The 25,991-nt window shown below is 40.1% G+C and overlaps 1 protein-coding gene across 2 annotated transcripts in view; it reads left to right on the top strand.

The window, feature by feature from the left end:
* The first annotated feature begins 14,814 nt into the window (after positions 1–14,814).
* Positions 14,815–25,991, top strand: part of SCAPER (S-phase cyclin A associated protein in the ER) — a 504,096-nt gene continuing 492,919 nt past the window's right edge. For both annotated transcript variants that reach the window (XM_004276347.3, XM_033440145.2), the window contains exon 1: positions 14,815–14,892. The gene's annotated coding sequence lies outside the window, so the exon portion shown is untranslated. The remainder of the gene's footprint in view (positions 14,893–25,991) is intronic.

Here is a 25,991-nt window from a genome sequence, read left to right as displayed (position 1 = left end):
ATACCCTTGAGAAAGGAAGAGAGGGATACAGAGAGGGAGAGAGGGGATGAGAGGAACTGGGGGGGGGGGGGGAGAATGGTAAAGCAAGTGAGGCAAAGTGTAAACAACTGATAAATTTAAATAAAGGGAATATGGGAGTTCCTTAACTATTCTTGCAACACACACACACATACACACACACACTTTTTTTCTGAGTCATTTGAGAGTAAGTTGCAAATATCATAGTTCTGTATTCGTAAATACTTCAGTGTATATTTTGTAAGAACATGGATATTCTCTTACATAGCACCATACAATTATCTAAATCAGAAAATGTAACATTGATATAAAACTATTATCTAATCCATACTTCATACTCAAATTCCTATATCACTTAAACAAATTTCTTTACTGCTTAAGTGAGTCAGTGTTAGCTTCTGTGAGCTCTAATTAATTTGCAATCTCAGAAATCACTTCCTCCAGCATATGTTCCTGGACCCCAACTTTGGGTTAGGCAACTCTCTTATGTACCCTGATAATACAGGGTACTTTACCTACCAGTGTATTTCTAACACTCTATCCCTGATTGTGTTGGCCTCTCCAACCTGAATCAAGCCACTTAAAAGGCAGGTATGTCTCTTTTTCACTGGTCTTTCTTCACTGACTAGAACTGTTTCTGACACATAGTAGATACTCATGAATATTTGTTGAACAACTAGATCTGCACACTTTAGCGGCAATTAAGATGAAATATGTTCTAAGTTGTATTTGTCATTTTCCCTCTTTCAGTTGACAGCTGTATCTGTCAAGGTTCAATGCAAAGTAGAAACCACTCTAGGTATTTTTTACAGGAAGAGATTTATTGCAGGAAATTGATGCATATAAGGTTTAGGAGAGAAAGATCTAGGCTGGACTACTAGAAATTATTCCCAGAAAAATACAGAATGGACCATCACCAACACTCCAAGGTCATCATTTGAATTATTCAAGACATACCCCCCCATAGTTTTGATCCAGGGGTCAGGAAACTGTAATCAAGAAGCTGCTGCTATTGCCACCATGGATGATTGCACCGTCTCTCAGCACTCAGAAAGATGGAAAATGGCTACTAGAATCCCACTACAGAAAAAAATTCACATTTTCCCAAGTTTTCTTGACAGTGTAAGGGGTAAAAAGATGGCTTTAGACTTTATCTCACTTCTGCCTTATATTTCATGAGGTCATCCCATTATCAGAAATCAATTCACATTCAGAAACCCTGTTGCAAAGGAGTCAGGAATATGTACTTTTCAGCTACCCAGTCTCTGTAATGCATCCTATGGAGACTGAGTTAATTCCCAGTATGTACCACACTGGCATCCCCATTCATGAGGTTGCTGAAGCTAGACACAGGTATGTAATCCTCAACTCCACCCTGACACCAAGATACTCCCCTTGGATGGAGGTGGTGGCACCTCTTCACCATGAGATTAAATTTAGAGGGTTAAATTTAGTACTCCCAGGGAATGGAATGAAGTATGCCTTGGTTGACTGCTTCAGAATCACTTACCCTCTGAGCAGTTTTCTGCCTGAGAAAATGGCATTCACGTGACCAACTTGGATGTTCCTCCCTCTGGAGGTGGCAGTAACATGCTAACTCATTTTCTAGGTACGCCTGTGACTTCTGGGGTCAATGTGGTGGAAGAAAAGTGGAGAAAACAAGGCCCAGAGAGATGAGGAGATGTGTGCAACATCATGGAAAGAGCATGAACTTTATTTTCACATGGCTTTAGATTTGAATCCAGATCGTGCCTCTTACTAAATGTAATACCTGGAGCAAGTTCCTTAGTCTCTCTATATCTTGGTTTCCTCATCTTTAAAATACCTATCTCATAGGATGGTCATGAGGATTAAATTAGATAACACATGTTAAGTGCAGGTACCTAAAAGTACACAAAGAAATATTGGTTCTTGGGACTTCCCTGGTGGTCCAGTGGTAAAGAATCTGCCTTCCAATGCAGGGGACACAGGTTAGATCCCTGGTTGGGGAATTAAGATCCCACATACCACGGGGCAACTAAGCCCGCATGCCGCAACTACTGAGCTCGCGCCTCAACGAGAGAGTCCGTGAGCCACAAACTACAGAGCCCACACACTCTGGAGCCTGCACACCACAACTAGAGAAGAGAAAACCTGAACGCCACAACTAGAGAGAAGCCCATCCACACCAACGAAGATCCCATGTGCCGCAACTAAGACCCGACACAGCCAAAAAAAAAAAAGAAATCTATAAAAAGCAACTCTAATAAAAAAAGCAAGACTATATGATAACATGATATAATTATCATAATGATAATGCTAATTCAAAAAAAGAATATAAAATTAAAAAATAAAGAAAGGGCTTCCCTGGTGGCGCAGTGGCTAAGAATCTGCCTGCCAGTGTAGGGGACATGGGTTCCAGCCCTGGTCTGGGAAGATCCCACATGCTGCGGAGACTAAGCCTGTGCGCCACAACTACTGAGCCCACGTGCCACAACTACTAAAGCCTGCGTGCCTAGAGCCAGTGCTCCACAACAAGAGAAGCCACGGCAATGAGAAGCCCGCTTGCTGCAAGGAGAGAAAGCCTGCGCGCAGCAAGGAAGAACCAACGCAGCCAAAAATAAATAAATAAATTTATTTTTTAAAAAAAGAAATGTTGGTTCTTTTACTAGTTTCCTATGGCTGCTGTAATAAATTATGATAAACTTAGCAGCTTAAAGCAACAAATTTAATTTAAAATTAATCTCTTACAGTTCTGGACATCAGAAATCCAACATCAGTTTCACTGGGCCAAAATCAAGGCGTTGGCAGGGTTACACTCTTCCTGGAAGCTCTAGGGGAGAATCAGATTACTTGCCTTTTCCACCTTCTAGAGTTGCCTTCTTTGGCTGTTGGGCTCTTCCTCCACGTTTGAAGCCAGCAGTACAGTATCTTGCTCCAGTCCTCACATAGCTAGGTCAAATCACACTCTCCTCTTACTTGTGATTTACAGTTAAGGCCTACTTGCATAATCTAGGATAATCTCTAAATCTTAAGATCCTTAACTTAATCACATCTGCAAATTCTGTTATCATATAAGGTAACATTCACAGACCCAGAGACCTGGATAACTTTGGGAGCTGTTATTCACCTGACCGCAGTTCCTTTTATCACCAACCCTTATTATCCTTTTAAAGAACCCATTAGGTGTCTTGAACAGTGTGTCCAACAGAAATATAATGTGATGCATATGTGTAAAATTTTCTAATAACCACATTAAAAATGAGTAAAAAGAAACAGGTGAAATTAACTTTAATGAATTTTTAAACCAACATGCCCCCAAATACTATCATTTCAACATGCAGTTAGTATAAAAATTATTAATGCAATATATTACCTCCTTTCTTAAAATACTTTAAAAATCCAGTATACAATTTACGATTACTGCAAATCTCATTCAGACTAACCACATATCAATTGCTCTATGGCCACATGTGGCTAGTGGCTACTGTATTGGATAGTGCAGATCTTGAGGGCTGTAAAATTAAAAGGGCCCAGGGTGGGTTGGACTGTATACTCTTCACATCAAACCCATGTTTCAGCAGCTATAGCCTACACCTCATTCTGCTTATATCCACTACCAAGTTGATGACAACTGCCTCAAATCCTTGTCAGTGTGCCAAGGCTGCCACCAGTGTGTTATAAACACCCCATAGAACCAGACTGAGTATGGGATTAACCTCAGGTTATGTATCAGTTAGGATACAGTCAAGAAAACATAATCTACCCTACGTTTTAAAAGAAGAGGGATTTTTAATTTTGGAAATTATACCAGTTGATGGAAGAGCTGAGAAATTCAACAATAGATAGTGAGACAAACGACAGATTGGCAACATTACACAGCTGCTACCACTTCTAATGATGGAAGGAGAATAGAAGGAGGTGGTGTTGTCTGAAATTGGCACCACCCAAGAGTTAGACCATGGCAAGGATTTTGGACCATGAATGAAGGGACTGTTTGGTGAGAGCTGGAGATATGGAGAAAACGTAGCCACTATTGGAGATGTTGCCTGAGGAGGGAGGAGTAAGAGAGGGAAATACCCTGATTCTCCCTTCCTTCCACTCTCCAGTGTTCTGCCAGGGCCTCCCATTGGCCTAATCTATCTGGAAGCCCTTTGTCGAGGGATGCTAGGAAATGTAGTTCTCTGAGAGTTAGAGTGGAGCAGGGGAAGATCAGGGAACAGACCAAGAGCAAACAGGCAAACAAAGTGTCACAGTCCACGCCTTTTGCTATTCATAATATTTACCACCTATGTTACAACTTCATGCTTCTTTCTAGCAGGATGCAACTATGGTTCACAAAAATGAAGATGCCCTCATCATCTCTTCAGTATGGGTGAGGCAAGTCATCATTGCTCTTTTTAAGTCCAAGATCTCTAGGGAATTCACAGTCTTCCCCAGTAAACCATGGCTTCTCATGGTCTGGTGACATATGAACCAATTGGCAAAGTTAAATATCACTGACCTTTGTACAAAATAGCCTAGGAAAGGGAAAAAAGAAATAATCGGTAAATATTAATATATACATAACAAAAATATGCATAGCTGTTAATCATCTCTATAACTGGTCATAGGGCAGAGTTGATATTTATTACTTCCTTCTGTCACTATTTATTCCATGCTTCCCTTGTCCTTAGTCAATGATTTGGCTGGTGGTGGCTCTTTGCCTGGGTAGTGAGCCAAACCTTCATTCCTGAAGGATCCAGATCCTCAGTGGTCTTGCCTTTATTGGGTTCTTCCCTTAATCGTTTCTACTAGAGATGGAAAAACAAGGGATTCCCCAATGATTCCTTCTGGGTACCAGAATCCTCTCTGCCCTCATTGTGTGGCAGCAACTTAAATCGCCCTCGTTAGTTGGGACTGACCACTCCAACCAGTATTGTAACCTCTCCTCTGGCTATTGGTTTAGTGGCATGAGGACCCCAAAATGGTCAGGTATCAGTTTCAATTTCTCACTCAATTGGACCATTATTGTGTCCCCTCATGAAAGCACGCCTCCCTTGGGGCTGTAGCAGATGAGGTGGATGCCTCTGTCCATATCCCCTTGGTCCACCTGAGTCACCTGCAGCTGCAATAGAGGCTCCCTGCACAATGACAGCTTCCCCCCTTCTCTAGTCTCTTCCTGTGAGTTTTTTCTCACACTCTGCCAAAGGAAAACAGCCCAGAAATGCAAGGGAGTTAATGTTCTTTAATTGGAGTTGGTGGGTATATGCCTTGCCTTCCTGTCCTCCAAAAGGACAATTCTGAAGCTTGTTCCATACTGTTTTTCAGAGGGATTTTGGTGAGATTGAGCTTCAGTTGCCCACAGCAATCACCTGCTCATCATCACACACCTTACTGGCTTTTCTCCTTTCTCTGTCTCACTTTCCTCCCTTCACTACTTGTGCTTATTGGAATTATCTTCCAGGTAAACTGCATGCACCCAAGACCTTGTCTTAGGGCAAGAACCCAAACTAAGACAGGAACAAAGACCTCTAAACCAGAGGAATCTATGGCTGGGGAGAAGGGAAACTAAATTTTGTCAGAGGGTTATTAGGTGTAATAGCTTCTAGTACCTGGGTATTTTTGGCTGTAAGAGAAACAGCACCATCTGTTGGTCACTGGCTCAAAACATAAACGCCATCCTGTTAAGATAGCACTGGACCTCACAGGGTGTGTTCCACAAGTAGTGCTGTAATTATGACTTCAGTAGGTTATTCCATCAATCTAACAGATTAGATGTTCTCAGATGATGGGGTATGTGATAATATTAGTGAAATACAAGAGTCTGAGACAATTTCTCTTGTTTTCAGATGAGATCCTTTGTGAGAAGCAATCTTGTATAGGACATCATGATAATGAGTCATGGAATCAGGACATTACATAAGTCCACAAATGGTGTTGCTGGCAGAACCATTTTGGATAGGGAAAGAAGAAAGAAGTATCTATTTCAGTGAGAACAAATTTCTGCCCCATTATAATGGAAGAGGTCCAATATAATCGGCATGCCCCCAGTGCCCTGAGGAATGGTGCGATAGCAAGGGTTCAATATTGGCTTCTGCTCTTGGCAGTCTGAGCTTTCTGCCTTGGAGAGGGAAGTCCATGTTGTTGAGCCCTTATGCCTGCTGCCATGGCAACTAGTACACAAGCCCAGTGAACAAGGACTCAGTGGCTGAATAATGAAGCTGTCCAACATCCACAGGATGGGTCATCTCCCTGATTATTAAGAGTTTTCTCTCTTTTCAAAAATTAATTAATTAATTAATTGAAGTATAGTTGATTTACAATATTGTGTTAGTTTCAGGTATACAACAAAGTGATTCAGTTGCGTATATATATACATTTTTCGGGTTCTTTTGCATTATAGGTTATTACAAGATATTGTATATAGTTTCCTGTGCTATACAGTAAATCCTTGTTGTTTATGGTATATCTACAAAGTAGTTTGTATCTGTATATGGTAGTTTGTATCTGCTAATCTCAAGCTCCTAATTTATCCTGCACCCCTCCCTTTCCCCTTTGGTAACCATGTTTCATTTTCTATGTCTGTGGGTGTATTTCTGTTTTGTAAATAAATTCATTTGTATTATTTTTTATATTCCACATATAAGTGATATCATATGATATTTGTCTTTCTCTGCCTGACTTACTTCACTTAGCATGATAATATCTAGGTCCATCCATGTTGCTGCAAATGGCAATATTTCATTCTTTTTTATGGCTGAATAATATTCCATTGTATATACATACATCACATCTTCTTTATCCATTCATCTGTTGATGGACACTTAGGTTGCTTCCATGTCTTGGCTACTGTAAATAGTGCTGCTATGAATATTGGGGTGCATGTATTTCGAATTATAGTTTTGTCTGGATGTATGCCCAGGAGTGGAATTGCTGTATCATACGGCAACTCTATTTTTAGCTTTTTTGAGGAGCCTCCTTACTGTTTTCCATAATGGCTACACCAACTTACGCTCCCACCAACAGTGTAGGAGAGTTCCCTTCTCTACACACCCTCTCCAGCATTTGTTATTTGTAGACTTTTTAACCTGAATTTTTAAAAGTGAATTTTAAACAGATTCTTGACCTTGATCTTGACGTTTTGGGCTTGATAATTCTTGGTTGTGGGGAGGTGTCCTGTGCATTTCAAGTTGTTTAGCAGTGTACTTGGCCTCTACTCACTAGATGTCAATAGCCACTAACTCCCTTACCTCCAGCTGTGACAACCAAAAACATCTCCAGATATTGCCTGCTAAATGTTCAGTAGGGGACAAAATTGCCTCTGGTTGAGAACCACTGCTATACAGGGATATTGCAATATTCCCTTCATGGAATTTTTGTGTCTCTGGCATTCTTATGTCTTACTAAGAATATTTGCTACTTCCTGTTCACCAAGCTAATCAACACGATATTATCAATGTAGTGGATCAGAGTGATGTTTTATGGGATGTCCAGATGATCAAGGTCCTTGTGGACTATACTGTGACAGAATTTGAGAGCTGACATGGCCCTGAAGTAAAACTGTAACGGTCAGTCACTCTTCCTGACATATGAAAATTTGTTGCTTCTGATTTTCTTTGCTAATTGATTTGAGGGAAAAATGATTTGCCAGATCAACAACTGCATGCTACGTGGGCAGGATTATGTTGATTTGTCCCAGCAAAAATGCCATATCTGGATCAGAAGCTTCAAGTGAAGACACTGTCTTGTTTTTTTTTTTTTCATTTGACAAATATTTATTGAGGCACCTATCACACATTCAACACTGTTCTAGGTACTAAGAATATATTTGTGAACAATCATGTATTTATATTTATCTATTAACAAGGGTTAGAAATCTCCTGAGTAGAAACTTGAATAATCCCAATCACTGTCTAGTTTTGCCACTGTCAAACACAGGAATTAAACAGAGGTGAGAAAAGAGTCATCACTTCTGCATCTATCAAATCTTAGATGGTGGCACCGATCCCTGCAGTTCCCACAGGTCTGTGGTATTGCTATTGGCTTACCATTTTGTTAGGGAAGGGCAGTTCCAGGGGCTACTTGGCTCTGCCTACCAAAATGGTCCTCTCTGCAAGTTTCAGGGAGCTAGTGCAGGAGATCTGCCAGTTGCCAAGTATGTCTCATCTAAATATACATTTAGGACCCGGTGAAATTACCTCAGCATGGGTCTACAGAACACGCTGAGCCCTCTGTGTGATGGACTTGGATATAAATTTAATTTATTATCTGATTACCCAAAGCCCTCAATCTATCCGGGGGCCCCCAAGGATTAGCATAAATTCAGATCAGTGTCTAATAATCCTTCAAAGTCTGGGTATGTCCCTTCCCTCAGTGCATGCTCATTCTATGAATAGCCACAGGTCCTTTTGGGAAAGGCTTGGAGAAATATTTATGGTATACAGTTGTGACAATGTCGCAGTGTCCTTCCTCAAGAGAGCCCAGTTTCTCCTTCAATCACTGGGCCCTGGGTGTGTGCCGTAACTGGGAACTAAATGAGAGGCTGTGACTTCCTTTTGTGGCTACTCAAGTTGGGTTTCTGTGTGCTAGAACTGTAGTTTTCCCAGTTGTGTCTATCAAGGAATACTTTAGTAGGTTACCCATCTATTTCATCCCTAGGGACCCTGTCATCAAGCTGGTACCCCCACAGACCCCTGAGGGCATTGCAGGGCTTTCAAGGATGCCCATGTTTCTCTCACTAATGTTTTCTCAGTGCGTTAGTGCCCTCTGTGCCCTTCCAGGAAGCATAGTCAGGAGGAGGGTGAGCAGGTTACACATAACACATTCACTCTAATATTCCCATCACCTTGACTCTTTCATATGTGACACTGTGGCTTGACCTTTTTGTACAAGACTCTTTACCTTTCTTTCTCCCCATTATGTGAGTGAAGTTCTGGCACCTCAGCTTCATTGAATGTAGGCCACTACTGAATCTTAGTTTCAGTCAACCATATCAGGCAAGCTGTTAGAAAGGCTCAGTTTAGCACATTAAAAGACGAAGGATACCTGTGTTTAAATTTAACCTGACTCATCATTTTATTCTATCTTTTCTCATATAATACCCGTAGAATCTACTCGGGTATAGTTTTCCAGGTTATTGATAATGTAAATATAAAAGACACTGTAATTGTTTGGGTGTATGAGTTTATTTATTTATTTATTTTCTGTAATATACCTTACAATTCTCTCCTGGGTCCCTGGATTTAAGTTTATTTTTTATTTATTAATTTTTTTATTAAAGATTTTTTTTTTAATGTGGACCATTTTTAAAGTCTTTATTGAATTTGTTACAATATTGCTTCTGTTTTGGGTTTTTGGCCGGGAGGCATGTGGGATCTTAGCTCCCTGACCAGGGATTGAACCCATGCCCCCTGCATTGGAAGGTAAAGTCTTAACCACCGGACCACCAGGGAAGTCCCTGGATTTAACTTTAGAATTGGGTTTGGAGGTAATGGGGCGGGGGGCTAGGATTTAAGGGAGACTAGATATCTCTTTGCAAGGCAACTGCTGCATGTAGAATCTTTAAACAAGGAAAGGTCAGTTTCCTTATAAAGGAGAGGGGGCACAGGGATATTTAGGGGGCTAGTTGGAAGTCACCTCAAATGTCCCCATCCTAAGTCACAGGGCCCCGCTAATTTCCAACTGACGTCCTAACTTTAAGGCAGTGACTTAGAAAGGCTGTGAGTTCAATGTCATTATACTCTAGCAACTTGGACAAATAAATTTGTTCTGATCCTCAGCCATGGTCTGTCCTTAAGTCATAAGAAATAAGAGATTCTCTACTACACTGTACAAGCTTTCTGGTTCTCTGATCACACCTTGAGCTGAGAGTTTAACGTCCTGAATTTAACATTTTTGTTCTCTAAGCTGCCTAATGCTTGTGTCTAATGCTTGTCAGCCTACTCTGTAGTCCTTGTAATTATCATTACAGTAGCTCCGAATTTTCTAATTTCCTTACCTTCATCTGGCACTTTATTTCAAGCAACCACAGATACTAATTCAAGCAATTACAGTACAATTGTCTGCCATGGATTACTAGAATTTTATTTTCCACTCGTTGGAGGTGATAACAGCATTCAAATCAAACAGGTGAGCAAATTAATCTGCTGGTGAACAATGGAAAGATGTGATGTTATCAGAACATCAAAGCCAAGGCTGTCAGGCAGAATCTAGAGCCATGGCAAGAGGTTCCCAGTTGGAGCTGGAGCCATGGAGAAGATGTATTAACCATTGGATATGGTGCCTGAGGGAGAGCAAGCGAGGGGAAATCTCTTGGCTTCACCTCTCCTACTGCCAAAAACAGAAAGAAGCAGAGAAGCCAGGGAATCCACCTGAGAGAAGCAAGAGAGACTGGTTTCGAAGGCCTCCGCATTTCAATTCCAGTCTTACAGTAAACTCTACTTTTTACTGGGTTCTTGTTCCTAGTTTTCAAGGGGATCTAACTATCAGACTTTGAACAAAGTGCTTTGGAAGCCCAGTGGGGAGAGCAACCAAGCTTGCTGCAGCAGTGCAGGAAAGGATATCTGAGGTCCCAGAGGTGAGTGGGAGTCTGCCAGGTGGCAAAGAAGAGCAGGCGCATTCTGGAGGGAGTAGTGTGTCAGAAGTCAAGAGGTGGGAAAGGACAGGGCAGCTGAAGGAAAGGGGACAGTTACATAATAGTACCAACCTCATATCTATTTGTTGCGAGGCTAGATGAGAAAATAAACATTATTGCTGATATAATTTGAGCTCTAACTATAGACTAAGCTATTCTAAGTGCTTTCTAAAAATTGATTCATTTAATACTCACAAAAACCCATTGAGGTACATCTTACTGCTACATTTTACAGATGAGGAAAATGAAGTTTAGAGAGTTTAGTAATTTTTTCAAGGTCACACAATTACATGATCTGACCCCAAAAGTCAGAGTCTTAACTGCTATGGGATAACACAATTCTATACTTTTATTGTATGTGATTTCTTTACATGGGTTAAATTTAGTCCATGCAAAGTGCTTCAGTGTAATGCCTGCCACATGGTAAATGCTCAATAAAAGATAAATAACTCTGTCTATTTTTATAGCATAATGATTCAAAGAGGAGCTTTGGAGTCAAACAGACCTGGGTTCCAATCCTGTCTCTGCCCCTTTCTACCTGTTTGCTCTAGGAAAAGTAAGTCTAGGGACTTTGTTGATTTGTAAAGTGGGATAGATTACCTAATTCTCAGGGTTGCTGTCAGACAAAATGAGACCATATATAAATATTGTCTTGCACATAGAAAATACTCAGGGAAGATAGATATTACTGTTATTCCAGTAGTAAGGAACAAATTGGACAAAGGTCCAGGATGGGGAGAGAAAGAGAGGAAGACGTGAATTCCAGGGTCTCAATGTATTTTATTTTGTCTGGAGTATAGGGTGGTTGAGGGAATGGCCTGGAAATGAGCCTGGAGAGGTCAACAGGCCTGATCTTCATGGCCTGGTAGGCCATGTCAAGGAGGCTGGAGGGATAGTAGAGGCACTCACACAGCACATAGGACAGGTGTATCCTTTAGCACAGGCTAGGTTGTGCTGCAGTAACAAATGTCCACACACATCTGAGTGGCTTACAAAGAAAAATGCTACAAGTCCTTTGGGGATCAGCTGTGGTTCTGTTCCATGTCATCTTCACTCTGGAACCCAGGCTGATGGAACAACTTCTCTCTGAAACAGATTGCTAGTCTTGTGGCATACAAAAAGGAGACATGGTGAACCCACCAGCTGGTGCTTAAAGCTTCTGCTTGGAGTTGATCCTTCTTCTCAAATTTTATTGGCCAAAGCTAGCCACATGGTCAAGCCTGCCACCAGTGGGGCTGAAGAAGGGGCATTTCATGGAGGGGCACCAGAGTATTTGTCAGAACAATAATAGGAACAGATTTTGTGCAAAAAATAATGAGTGGTAACCCAATTTAAACATAGGCAAAGGATTTGAATAGACATTTCTCTACAACATTCAAATGTCTATTTGAATAGACATTTCTCTACAGACATTTCTCTACGTGCACAAATGGCCAATAAGCACATGAAAAGGTGCTGAACATCATTAGTCATTAGGGAAATACAACTCACAATCACAGTGAAATACCACTTCACACCTACTAGGTTGGCTGTAATAAAAAAGACAGGCAATTCAAGTGTTGGAGAGGATATCAAGAAATTGGAAACTTCGTGTACTGCTGGTGGGAATGTAAAATGATACAGCTGGTTTTATAAATAGTCTGGCAGTTTTCCAAAAAGTTAAACATAGAGTTACCTATGACCCAGCAATTCCACTCCTAGGTATTTATCCAAGAGAAATGAAAACATATGTCTACACAGAACTTGTACACAAATGTTCATAGCAGCATTATTCATAATAGCCCCCAAATGGAGGTAACCTAAATGTCCATCAACTGATGAATGGATAAATAATATGAGGTATATCCATACAATGGAATATTATTCAGCCATAAAAGGATTGAAGTATTGATACATGTTATAATGTGGTTGTAGCTTGAAAAACATGCTAAGTGAAAGAAGCCAGTCACAAAATACCACATATTGCATGATTCCTTTTGCATAGAATGTCCAGAATAGGCAAATCTATATATGGAAAAAATAGATCAGTGGTTGTTTATGGCTGAGAGGAAGTGGGCAAGTGACTTTTAATGAGCATTGGGTTCGTTTTTGGGGTGATGAAAATGTCCTAAAATTGATTATAGTGACGGTTGCACAACGCTGTGAATGTACTAAAAACCATTGAACACTTTGAGTGAACTGTGTAATAAATAAAATATCTCAAGCTGTTTTATATGTATATAAGAAAGATGAGTGGTTTTTGTTTTTGTCTTCTTGATTTTGAGAGGTTCAAGTGGAGATGACCAGGTAGTTAACCATGTGGCTCTGGAGCTCAAAGCAGAAATCAGGGCTGGAGATATATATTGGGAAATATAGGGGACAAAGATACTAACTGAATTTAAAAAGAAGCAATCACCAGAGAAAGTGTGTCCAGCTGGAAAAGAGAGGGCCTACACCTATCCCTGAGGGACACCAACATTTAAGGGGTGAGAGAAATAACAGGAGACTTCAAAAGAGGTGGAGAGGGAGTGGTTAGAGATGGAGAAGTGAGATCAAGAGAGTAAAAGTGGAAGGCAAGGAAAGAGTGTTTCCAGATGTAAGGAGTGTCAACTGACTCAGAGAAATTAAGTTAGGTCATGATGATAACGCCCATAGGATCTGCAGTAGGGAGATCCCTAGTGACTTTGAAGAGTGGTTTTCATAATGTGGTGGGGCAGAAACCGGAGGGCAGTAACGTGAGTATTTATTTATTTGGCTGCGCTGGGTCTTCATTGCTGCATGCGGGCTTTCTCTAGTTACAGCGAGCGGGAACTACTCTTTGTTGTGGTGAGTAGGCTTCTCATTGTGGTGGCTTCTCTTGTTGTGGAGCACGGGCTCTAGGTGCACAGGCTTCAATAGTTGCAGCATATGGGCTCAGTAGTTGCGGCACACAGGCTTAGTCGCTCCATGGCATGTTGGATCCTCCCAGACTAGGGATTGAACCCGTGTCCCCTGCATTGGCGGGCGGATTCTTAACCACTGGACCACCAGGGAAGTCCCTAACATGAGCTTCTAGGCATGAGTAGTAGTTGAGGAATTGGAGACGTCCTTGTGTAGGTAGTCAGAGAGATGTATCCGTGAACGGCAGATCTGTAAACAGAAGAAAGCAAGCAGAGGTTGAAGTGGGGTTTGGTGGGTTGGGTGGGAGATTTCAAGATGGGAGAGGTTATTTAAATGCTTATGGAAATGAAAGAGAGAGGAGAAAGGGGACAATTGATAAGAGGAATAACGCCCTGACCACCTTTCAGGAAATCGCATTATGTTGCCTCCTTATCCTACTCATTTTGTTTACTGTAGTGCTTATCATCTCATTATCATGGAACTTTATTATGTTCACTATTTATTGTCTGTTTCTACCTTGCTCCAGGAAGGCACGGATTTTTATCTCTTTTGTTTATTTCTTAAGTCCAAGCATCTAGAATAGCATCTGACATATAGCAGGTACTCAAAAAACACTTGTTAAATAAATGAACGAAAGAGCAAGTTTTCTAAGAAGGCAAGAGGGAAGAGGAGCCAGAACAGCCAACAATATGGGTCCTGCCCTCACAGTACTTACAGTCTAGTTGTGAAGTAGACTCCATTGGATTCCATAACTTCCTGCTTATTGTGGGAAGCAAAGGAGAGGGAAAGGTAAAGAGAGTTTCTCAGATGTATGAAAAGTGATGGGGGAATATTCATGTGATAATTATGGTCTGCGTTGTTCAGAGCTCTAATTTAACACCGTTAAATTGTTAGGTCTTTGTACTTTGAGACTTTCAAGCCTGGCGCACAAGAGAAGCTGAATAAAGCTTTGCGGCAGAGAATAAACTGTGTTCAGCTTAGGGCTGCTGCTTTTCTGAAGCGCTTTCAGTCACAGATTTTTGAGGCGTACTTCTAGGTCCTTTATCTATGGGACAGACTGTGGTGATAAGGGAGGCAGGGGGAAGGGGCTGATTCCGAAAGACAGAGAGAACCGTGTGGCCAAAAGCTCGTGCAATCGCACAGCCTAGGGGGTGGAACAGCCAGCCACCTACAAGCAGCCGTGACCGGGCCACGAAACGCGCCCACGCCCTGCCTCCCGCTTCGGCGGCCCATAGGCGGGAACCGGGCTGCGCTTGCGCGCGGACTGCCGAAGAGTGGAGCGGGGAGAGGCGCGGCTGCAGCTGGAAGTCACGTGGTGCAGCGGCCAGCCGCCCCGCCCCTCTGCAGCCGCCCCGCCCCCGCCCCGCCCCTTTCCCGGCGGGACGCTCGGAGCCGCCCCGAACTGCGCAGGGCGGTCAGGGGTGAGTGTCCGCGAGGGGCGCGCGTTGCACAGAGTTGGGCGGGCGTGGGCTGGGGTGCGGGCCGGCGGAATGCTTAGCGGGTGCCAAGGGGACAAAATGGCGGCGGGGTACGCCCTTTCACCCCCTCCTCTCACCTGGGAGTGGGAGCGGAGAAGGGCAGGGAACACTGCTGGGGGAGGGGAGCCGCGGCTACTCGGGAGGGCCCTGGGGTCCTCTGAGGAGGCCTGGGGGCGGGGGTGGGCAGGCTTTGGGCCTGCCCTGTGGACTCAGCTCGGGGTGTGAGCGACAGGGGACTGCGCGCACCCCGCGGGCCGAGAGGTGGACAGGGGGGCTGCGTTACTCCTTAGAGGGGCGGCCCGGTCCGAGGTTTCTGGAATATCTAAACTGCGAAGGGCTAGCGGAGGAGCCGCCCTACCAGCCTTTCATTTGACAGGTGATCGTCATCATCTCATTCTCAGCGGGGTTTACCACGCTTTCCCTGCACGGTGACTGGGGTATTAGCTCTCCCCGGGAAGTAGGGCGGGAAAGGTCTCTCCATCTTACAAATGCGTAAACTGAGGCCTGGAGGGGTAAAGAGTTTAACCAGGGCCTGGCACCTGGGTGTAGTAGAACCCAGCCTTCTGCCTGTTCTAGTGCTCTCTTCCCAGCACTTTATTCCCGCCTACCCTCCCCTACCAGTGAGGGACGGAGTGAGGGACGGGATTGTTTGAAAGCAGGCAGAAAACTGGTCCTCCAAGCAGCACCTGCTGCTGTCAAGTGGCTCTCGCTGAGGTGGGGCCTGCCCGCCTGAGAGCAGCTTCCTGTCGTTTGTGAACTGTATTCCTCATTCTGTTTGTGCTAAGTTATTCTAACATGAAAATAGCTGTTCAGTATAGTCATCTTACTGAGTAGATAGTAGTTCCTTATGTGTATTATAGTTTGTTATAGTTTACATATTGATTTCACCAACATTAATTTCATTCTCATAAACAATCCGAGGTGGAAGGATGGGTTGAGCGTTATGTCCATTTTACCAGTGGGGAAACTGAGGTCATTACTTGCTCCAGATCACCCATTGGTGAATGGTTCATCTGGAATTAAGTTTTCAGACCTGAGGTTGGTATTCTGACCAGTGTCCCTGTCTGGTTTATATTGATGCTCTGGCCCTTGTATTTTTTTTTTCCTCCAGGTAACTATGACTTTTCCTCAAAATGTAGTGGTGCAGATTGATTTATGCTGCATATTGAAATGATCTGAATAATATCCACTAAGGAATTAATATTTTAATCAAAGAATTTTTAATATGATTTGGAAAGGTGTCTTTGTGGGAGGAAGTGTGGTATGATGGCCTTGAAGGCAAACTGATCTGAGTTTGAATCCCAGCTCTCCTACTTGTTCTTGGACAGATTAATTTTTCTGAGTCTTGGTTTCCTCATGTATAAAATATGGATGTTATTATCCACCTCATAAATTTGTTGATAGCAAGTAAATGAGGTGTCTGTAAAGCATTTAGAACTGCTCCTGGCCCGTAGTAAGCACTCAGCAAATGCATGCTCCTTTCCTTCTTTCTCTCCACTCCACTGAGCTGCCATTCTTTATTCTCTAAAATTCTCTAAAATTCTCTAAACCCTGGTGGTTTAGGTCAGTCTACCTGGTGGATTATGCATGGAAGCATAATCAGTGTTGCTATATGAATGCAGTTATGAATAATTTGTTGATTGGTCTCCAAAGGATCTAGTGTTTTAAACATAGACTTCAAAAATATTTGTCCTTACAGCTTGATAGATATTTAAGAATCACTAAAATGTTGATTTGATATTGACTTTATTAATTCCTTCATTTAACCACTTTAATGTTTTAAGGATAAGATTAAGGGGCTTGAGATTCTGTCTTTTCTTTCACCTTCATACCCAACTACAACCCAACCTAATTTAAAGGAGAAGCAAAAATTCTTTGGGAATCACATGGGAACATTCTTTAAACACTTAGAAAGTGATGGTGGTATTTAGTGGGAAGTTAAATAGAATTTTCTTTAATGGTGCAATCTAATATCCATTGTGAAATTGGCATTTCTGAAATTGTAGAAGTGAAAACGGCAGATGGCATGTATAACAAAATAAGTCACTAATAGAAATCTGTTTCCAGTTTTATGCTGGGATGGTAACCTTTTTCACAAACGTGTTTGGCTTTGGCAGTAAGTCTTAAGGAATATAAGCAAAAGATCTACAGTCCATTGGTGGAGACAACCTTAAAAAATATTAGAATGAAATGATTTATAGGCAGACTTTCCCCTCTGTGACATGAAACACTAAAGATTTCATGAAGCTTTGCTAAAATAATTACTACTTTTTAATGATAACTTAAAAAAATATATGTTTATTTATTTATTTGTGGCTTCATTGGGTCTTCGTTGCTGTACATGGGCTTTCTCTAGTTGCAGTGAGCAGAGGCTACTCATCGTTGTGGTGCCTCTCATTGCGTTGGCTTCTCTTGTTGCGGAGCACGGGCTCTAGGTGCCCGGGCTTCAGTAGTTGTGGCGCGTGGGCTCAGTAGTTGTGGCTCATGGGCTCTAGAGTGCAGGCTCAGTAGTTGTGGTGCATGGGCTTAGTTGCTCCACAGCATGTGGAATCTTCCCGGACCAGGGCTGGAACCTGTGTCCCCTGCATTGGCAGGTGGATTCTTAACCACTGTGCCACCAGGGAAGTCCCCTAACTTCTTAAAGCACTAAGTTTATTATATATTTAATATTATATATTTTGTGAAATGGAGAGAATAGAAAAATTAATTTCTGTATACCAATTTATTTCAGCAGTTACCTATGCATGGACAGTCTTGTCCCGTAAAAGCTATCACTCCCCATTGTTTTGAAGCAAATCTCAGACATCATATTTCATTTGTAAAGATTTCTGTATGTGTCAAGCCAGCTTTTAATATACTATTGGAAAGAGAAGTAATTTTGATATTTTCAAAGAGGCATGCCAGGTTCATGGGAGAAAATAAATGCCTTTTACTTGATGTTTTCATGGTAGTAAATATAGGTGTGATCAGAATTGAAAACCTCATTAAACAACTTGGACTTATAAAATGTCTGTGTTGCTCTTCAGAATACTACTTATTTTACTGTAATACACTTACTTTCCATTAGGAAACATGTGAAAAATTATTGATAGTTTTGGGGTATGCGGACATCAGCATTGTTTAAGTACCAGTCTCAGAAAGGTAAATACTAAGATTTTCTTATATTTCAGAAAAAGCAAAAACATGGGTGATAGATTTTATGAACATTGGAGAGGAACTGATTGAAATCCCGATTTTTCTAGAATTTATTGACAAACATGAGACAATTCATAGATGTACTGTCCTGACTTCAGTTAATTGGGCCTATAATTTTTAGAATAGTGCTACTAGCAGGCTTCTCACTATTTTGGGCCTGCCATTTGATTCTTGCCTTTACAGAGCCTGGTGACCGAACTCAGAGAAGAGAGAAGCCTTTCCTGGCACTTGAGCCAGTCTTCACATTTTTATCTCTAGGACTCTCAGGTGTCTCTACATTCTGGGACTGCAGGGCAGGGTAGGACAAGTGAGACCTCAGTTCATCACAGGCAGCAGCTTGTTCAGAAACGTTGGGGCCAGTTAGTCCTAGTGTTCATTCCCTGTTTACTGACTTATTTTGTTTTTTGTGCTCTATTTTCTACGTGGCCATTGTTTTGCCATAGCCTGGGTTCTCAAATTTAATTTGAGTAGCACTGCCAATATATTGCCATATCCATTTTTTTATATTAGCTGATTTTTCATTTAGGTTAGTGTTATAAATTTTCTTTTAAAATTTAAGTAGAAATGTAGTTCTTTTTATAGAAAAATGTTTTGTAGATAATAGTATGGGTGGTAGTTATGGCAAATGTCATGAAACTAGTAACTGATTGAAATTTTGGAAATTGTAAGTTCTATTTTTAGAAAACAGCTTTATTGAGATATTTAACATACCATTAAATTCAATCATTAAAGTGTACACTTCAGTGGTTTTTAGTGTATTCATGGAATTGTGCAACCATCACCACAATCAATTTTAGAACATTTCAGTATCCCACTATGAAGCCCCATAACTATTAGCATTCATTCCCTATTCCTGACTTCCCTCCCCACTTTTCCATCCTACTCTCTACCTCTGCCCCAGGTAACTACTAATCTACTTTCTTTCTCTATGAATTTGCTTATTTTGGCAAATAGGATCATGCAGTATGCGGATTTTTGTGTCTGACTTTTTCCATTTAACGTAACATTTATAAGGTTCATCTATGTTGTAGCATGTATCAGCACCTTATTCCTTTTTTTAAAATATAAGTTTCAGGTGTACAGCATTATAAGTTACCATCTGTATACACTACGAAGTGACCACCACCACAATTATAGTTACCATCTATCACCATGTAGTTGCCCCCTCCTTCGTCCACTTCCCCCCCACCCCCCACCAATCCCCTACCCCTCTGGTAACTACTAATTTGTTCTCTGTATCTGTGAGTTCGTCATTGTTTTATTTTGTTTGTTTGGGGTTTTTTTCAGTCCACATATGAATGAAATCATACAGTTTTTTCTCTTTCTCCTTCTAACATATTTCACCTATCATAATACCTTCATGGTCCATCCATGTTGTTGAGAATGGTAGGATTTCATTCTTTTCTGTTACTGAATAATATTCCATTGTATATATATATATATCACATCTTCTTTATCCACTCATCCATCGATGGAGACTTAGGTGGTTTCCTTACCTTAGCTATTGTGAATAATGCTGCAGTGAACGTAGAGGTGCATGTATCTTTTTAAAATAGTGTTTTCTTGTTCTCCCAATAAATACCTGGAGGTGGAATAGCTGGGTCAAATGATAGTTTTATTCTTAATTTTTTGAGGAATCGCCATAGTGTTTTCCGTAGTGGCTACACCGATTTACAGTCCCACCAATAGTGTATAAGAGTTCTCTTTTCTCGGCATCCTCTCCAACATTTGTTATTTCTTGCTTTTTTTGATAATGGCCATTCCAACAGGCATGAGGTGATATCTCATTGTGGTTTTGATTTGCATTTCCCTGATAATTAGTGATGTTGGACATTTTTTTTCATGTGCCTGTTGGCTATCTGTATTTCTTTTCTGGAAAAATGTCTATTCATAGCCTTTGCCCATTTTTAAATTGAGTTTTTTCTGTTGTTGTTGAGTTGTGTGAGTTCTTTATATGTTTTGGATATTAACCCCTTATCAGATATATCATTTGCAAATATCTTCTCCCATTTGGTAGGTTGCCTTTTTGTTTTATTGATGGTTTCCTTTGCTGTGCATAAACTTTTCAGTTTGATGTAGTCCCATTTGTTTATTTTTGCTTTTGTTTTCCTTGCCTTTGGAGTCAGATCCACAAAAACATTTAAAGACTGATCAGTGAGGTTACTGCCTATGTTTTCTTCTAAGAATTTTATGGTTTCAGATCTTACATTCAAGCCTTTAATCTGTTTTGAGTTAATTTTTGTGTATGGTGTAAGATGGTGGTCTAGTTTCATTTTCTTGTGTGTGACTGTCCAGGTTGCCAACCACCATTTATTGAAGAGACAATCCTTTGCTCCTTTGGTGTAAATTAATTATCCATATATGAGTGGGTTTATTTCTGGACTGTGAATTCTGTTCCACTGATCTATGTCTCTATTTCTGTGGCAGTATCACACTGTTTTGATTGCTGTAGCTTTGTAGTATAGTTTGAAATCAGGGAGCATGATACCTCTAGCCTTCTTCTTTCTCAGGATTTTTTTGGCTATTCAGGATTGTTTGTGGTTCCATACAAATTTTGGAAGTGTTTGTTTTAGTTCTGTAAATGTTGCCATTTGAATTTTGATAGGGATTGCATTGAATCTGTAGATCACATTGGGTCATATGGACATTTTAACAATATTAATTCTTCCAATCCATGAGCATAGAGCATCTTTCCATTTATTTGTGTCTTTTTCATTTTCTTTCACCAGTGTCTTATATAGTTTTCAGTTTACAGGTCTTTCATCTCCTTGGTTAAATTTATTCCTAGGTATTTTATTCTTTTTGATGCAGTTATAAATGGGAATGTTTTCTTAATTTCTCTTTCTGATGGTTTATTATTGTGTAGAAATACCACAGATTTCTGTGTATTGATTTTGTATCCTGCACCTTTACTGAATTCATTTATTGGTCTTAACAGTTTTTGGTGGAGTCTTCAGGGTTTTCTATGTATAGTATCATGCCATCTACAAATAGTGACAGTTTTACTTCTTCCTTTCCATTTTGGATGCCTTTTATTTCTTTTTCTTGCCTAATTGCTGTGGCTAGGATTTCCAATACCATGTTGAATAAGAGTGGTGAAGGTGGGCATTCTTGTCTTGTTCCTGTTCTTAGATGAAAAGTTTTCAACTTTTCACTGTTCAGTATGTTAGCTGTGGGTTTGTTGTATGTAGCCTTTATTATGTTGAGGTATGTTTGCTCTGTACCCACTTTGTAGAGAGTTTTTATTATAAGGGGATGTTGACTGTTGTCAAATGCTTTTCTGCATCTATCAAAATGATCATGTGGTATTTATCCTTCCTTTTGTTATTGTGATGTATCACATTTATTGATTTGTGAATTTTGAACCATCCTTGCGACCGTGGAATAAATCCCACTTGATTGTGGTGTACTTGGTGTATGATCCTTTTACTGTATTGTTGGACGCCGTTTGCTAATGTTTTGTTGAGGATTTTTTAATCTGTTTATCAAAGCTATTGACCTGTAATTTTTTTTTTGTTTTTTTGGTCACGTTCTTGTCTGGTTTTAGTATCAAGGTAATGCTGGCTTCGTAAAATGTGTTTAGAAGGTTTTCCTTCTCCTCAGTTTTTTGAAAGAGTTTGAAAAGGATAGGTGTTAAATTTTCTTTGACTGTTTTGTAGAATTCACCAGTGGTGCCATTTGGTCATGGACTTTTGTTTATTGGAAGGTTTTTTATTTCTGTGTCAGACTCCTTAATAGAAATCTGTCTATTCAGATTTTCTATTTTTTCATGATTGTCTTGAAAGATTATATATTTCTGGGAATTTATCCATTTCTTCTAGGTTGTCAAATTTGTTGGTGTATAATTATTTATAATAGTCTCTTTTGATCCTTTATTTCTGAGGTATCAATTTTAACATCTCCTCTTTCATTTATGATTTAATTTGAGTCCTCCTCCTTTTTTTCTTGGTTAGTCCAGCTAAAAGTTTGTTGAATTTGTTTATCTTTTCAAAGAACCAGTACTTAGTTCCATTGATCTTTTCTGTTTTTTTTTTGTTTTAATTTCTATTTTATTTGTTTCCTTCCTATCTTTATTATTTCCTTCTACTAATTTGGGGCTTCATTTGTTCTTCTTTTTGTAGTTCCTTTAGGTGTTAGGTTAGATTGTTTATTTGGGATTTTTCTTGTTCCTTAAGGTAGGCCTGTATTGCTATGAACTTCCCTCTTAGAACTGCTTTTGCTTCATCCCACTGAATTAGGTATATCACATTTCTGTTTTCATTTGTCTCTGGGTATTAAATTCTCCTTTGATTTCTTCAGTGACCCACTGGTTGTTAAGTAACATGTTGTTTTACTGTCCATGTTTCTGTGATTTTTCCCATTTTTTTCCCCTTGCGATTGATTTCTAGTTTCATACTATTTGGTTGCAGAAGATACTTGACATGATTTCAGTCTTCTTGACTTTATTGAGACTTGTTTTGTGACCTAACATGTGGTCTGTCTTGGAGAATGTTCCATGTGCACTTGAGAAGAATGTGTAATCAGTTGCTTTTGATGGCATGTACTCTATTTATCTATTAAATCTACTTAGTATAATTTGTTGTTTAAACCTGATGTTTCCTTATTGATTTTCTGTCTGGATGATCTATCTGTTGTTGTAAGTGGGGTGTTAAATTCCCCTACTATTATTGTATTGCTTTCCATTTCTCCCTTTAATTCTGTTAATATTTGCCTTATATATTTTGGTTCTCCCCTGTTAGGTACATGTACATTTAGAAATGTTATACAGTCTTGCTGGATTGACCCCTTTATCCTTATATAATGTCTTTGTCTTTTAATACCATCTTTGTTTTAAAGTTTGTCTGTTATGAGTATAGCTATTCCAGCTTTCTTTTCATTTCTATTTCCATGGAATATCTTTTTCCATCCTTTCACTTTCAGTCTGTGTGTGTTCTTTCTTCTGAAGTGAGTCTCTTGTAGACAGCATATAGATGTTTTTTTTTTTAAATCCCTTCAGCCACTCTGTGTCTTTGGATTTGTGAATTTAGTCCATTTACATTTAAAGTAATTATTGATGGGTACTTATTGCCATTTTGTTAACTGTTTACTGGATGTTATTGTAGTGCCTCCCTGTTGCTTATTTTCTTTCTCTCTTCCCTTGTGTGTTGGTGGTTTTCTTTAGAGTTATGTTTAGATTCCTTTCTCATTTTCTTCTGTGTATTTACTATAAGTTTTTTCGTTGCTGTTACTCTGAAGTTCACATACAATATTCTACTTACTGTATAATTAGTATGTATTGGGTTGGTAGCAACTTAAATTTGAACAAATTCCAAAGGTTTATCTTTTTACTACCCCCAACATTTTATACTTTGATGACACATTTTACATCTTATTTTGTGTATCTCTTAACTAATTGCAGTTATAGTTGATTTTATTACTTTTTGTCTTTTAATTTTCATGCTTGCTTTCTGAGTGATTGATCCACTACCTTTGTTACTTATTTACCTTTTCCAGTGTGATGTTTCCTTCCATAAATTTTCTTATTAATTAGTGTCATTTCTTTTCAGCTTAAAGAAGTCCCTTTAATATTTCTCTTAGGGCCAGTATAGTGATCATGAGTTCTTTTAGCTTTTGCTTCTCTGGGAATCTCTTGATGTCTTACTGAATTCTGAATGACAACCTTGCTGGGTAGAGCATTCTTGGTTGGAAGTTTTTTTTCTTTACTTTGAATATGTTATGCCATTCTCTTCTGGCCTGTGAAGTTTCTGCTGAAAAATCTGCTGATAGCCTTTTGGGGTTTCCCTTCTATGTAACAAGTTGTTATTCTCTTGCTGCTTTTAGGATTTTCTCTTTACCTTTAACTTTCAGCATTTTAATCATAATGTGTCTTGTTATGTATCTCTCTTGATTCACCTTATTCGGAACTCTTGGGGCTTCCTGGACCTGGATGTCTGTTTCCTTCCCTAGATTAGGGAATTTCTGAGCCACTATTTAAATAATTTATTTTGGCCCTTTCTCTGTCTCTTCTTCTTCTGGGACCCCTATAATGTGAATGTTATGCTGCTTAATGTTGTCCGAAAGGTCCCTTATCATATCTTCACTTTTTAAAATTCTTTCTTCATTTTGCTGCTATGTCTGGGTGAATTCCATTCTTTAGTCTTCCAGCTTGATGATTGGTTCTACCTCATCAAGTCTGCTGTTGAACCCCTGTAGTGTATTTTTCAGTTCAGTTATAATTTCTGTTTGGTACATTCTTATGTCTTCTATCTTTTCGTTGAAGGTCTCACTGTGTTTTTCCATTCTTCCAAGTTCAGTGAGCATTTTATTATTATTACTATTTTTTGCTGCATTGGGTCTTTGTTGCTGCACACGGGCTGTCTCTAGTGCAGTGAGCGGGGGCTACTCTTTGTTGTGGTGGCTCCTCTTGTTGCAGAGCACAGGCTCTAGGTGCATGGTCTTCATTAGTTGTGGCACGTGGGCTCAGTAGTTGTGGCGCATGGGCTTAGTTGCTCCATGGCATGTGGGATCTTCCTTGACCAAGGCTTGAACCTGTGCCACCTGCATTGGCAAGTGGATTCTTAACCACTGCGCCACCAAGGAAGTCCCTGGTGAGCATTTTTATGACATTACTTTTAACTCTTTATCAAGTAGATTGTTTATCTCTCTATGATTTAGTTCTTTTCTTGAGGTTTTTCCCCTTGGTTTTTCAGTTGGAACATATTTCTCTATTTCCTCATTTTGCCTAAGTCTCTGTGTTTGCTTCTGTGTATTAGCTGTATCAGCTGTTTCCCAATCCTGAAGGAGTGGTCTTATATAGATGTCCTGTGGGGCTCAGAAGTGTAATTCTGCCTGGCCACCAGAGCCAGGTGTTCCTAGGTGGACTGCATGGGCCTCCTATTGTGGCAGGGCCACAGTGACTGTGGGGCACTGATGGGCAGGGCTGTCACTCAGCTGGCTATGAGGCCTGGCTTAGGCACAGGGGTAGGCAGAGCTCTAAGTGGGGCATGGCCACTGGCACTAACAGGTTACATGGAGAAATTCAAATGCATGCCCGCCAGCGCTGGCATTAGCAAGGTAGCCTGACATCACAAAAATGGCTCCCACTGACACTTCCTAACTCACTTTGTGAGGCCAATATCACCTTGATACCAAACAGAGTAAATTACAGGCCAATATCTTTGATGAACATTTCAATACAAGCAAAAATCTGCAACAAAGTATTGTTGAGTCAGCAAAAAGTATTCAGACTGAATTCAACAGTACATTGAAAGGATCATTTACCATAATCAAGTGTGATTTATTCAACATTTACAAATCAGTAAATGTGATATACCACATTAGCAAAATGAAGGCCTCAAATCATATGATTATCTCAATAGATGCAGAAAAAACATTTGACAAGATTTAATGCTAATTTATAATAAAAACTCTCAACATAGGAGGGACATACCTCAACATAATAAAGGCCATATATAAAACAAACCTTCAGATAACATCATACGTAATGGTGAAAAATTTAAAGCTATCTCTCTAAAATTGGGGCAAGACAAGGATGCCAACTCTTGCCACTCTTATTCAGCATAGTATTGGAAGTCCTAGCCAGAGCACTTAGGCAAAAAAGAGAAGTAGAAGTCATCCAAATTGGAAAGAAGTAAATTCACCACTATTTGCAGATGACATGATTTTATAAATAGAAAACTCTTAAAGACTCCACCAAAAAGCTATTAGAAATAATAAATACAGGGGAATTCTCTGGTGGTCCAGTTGTTGGCGCTTCGTGCTTCCACTGTGGGGGTCACAGGTTTGATCCCTGGTTGGGAACTAAGATTTTGCATGCTGCATGGCCAAAAAAGAAAGAAGAAAGAAAG

The sequence above is a fragment of the Orcinus orca genome, chromosome 2 (assembly GCF_937001465.1).
Source record: "Orcinus orca chromosome 2, mOrcOrc1.1, whole genome shotgun sequence".
Taxonomy (NCBI): domain Eukaryota; kingdom Metazoa; phylum Chordata; class Mammalia; order Artiodactyla; family Delphinidae; genus Orcinus; species Orcinus orca.
This window is presented reverse-complemented; position numbering and strand designations above follow the sequence as displayed.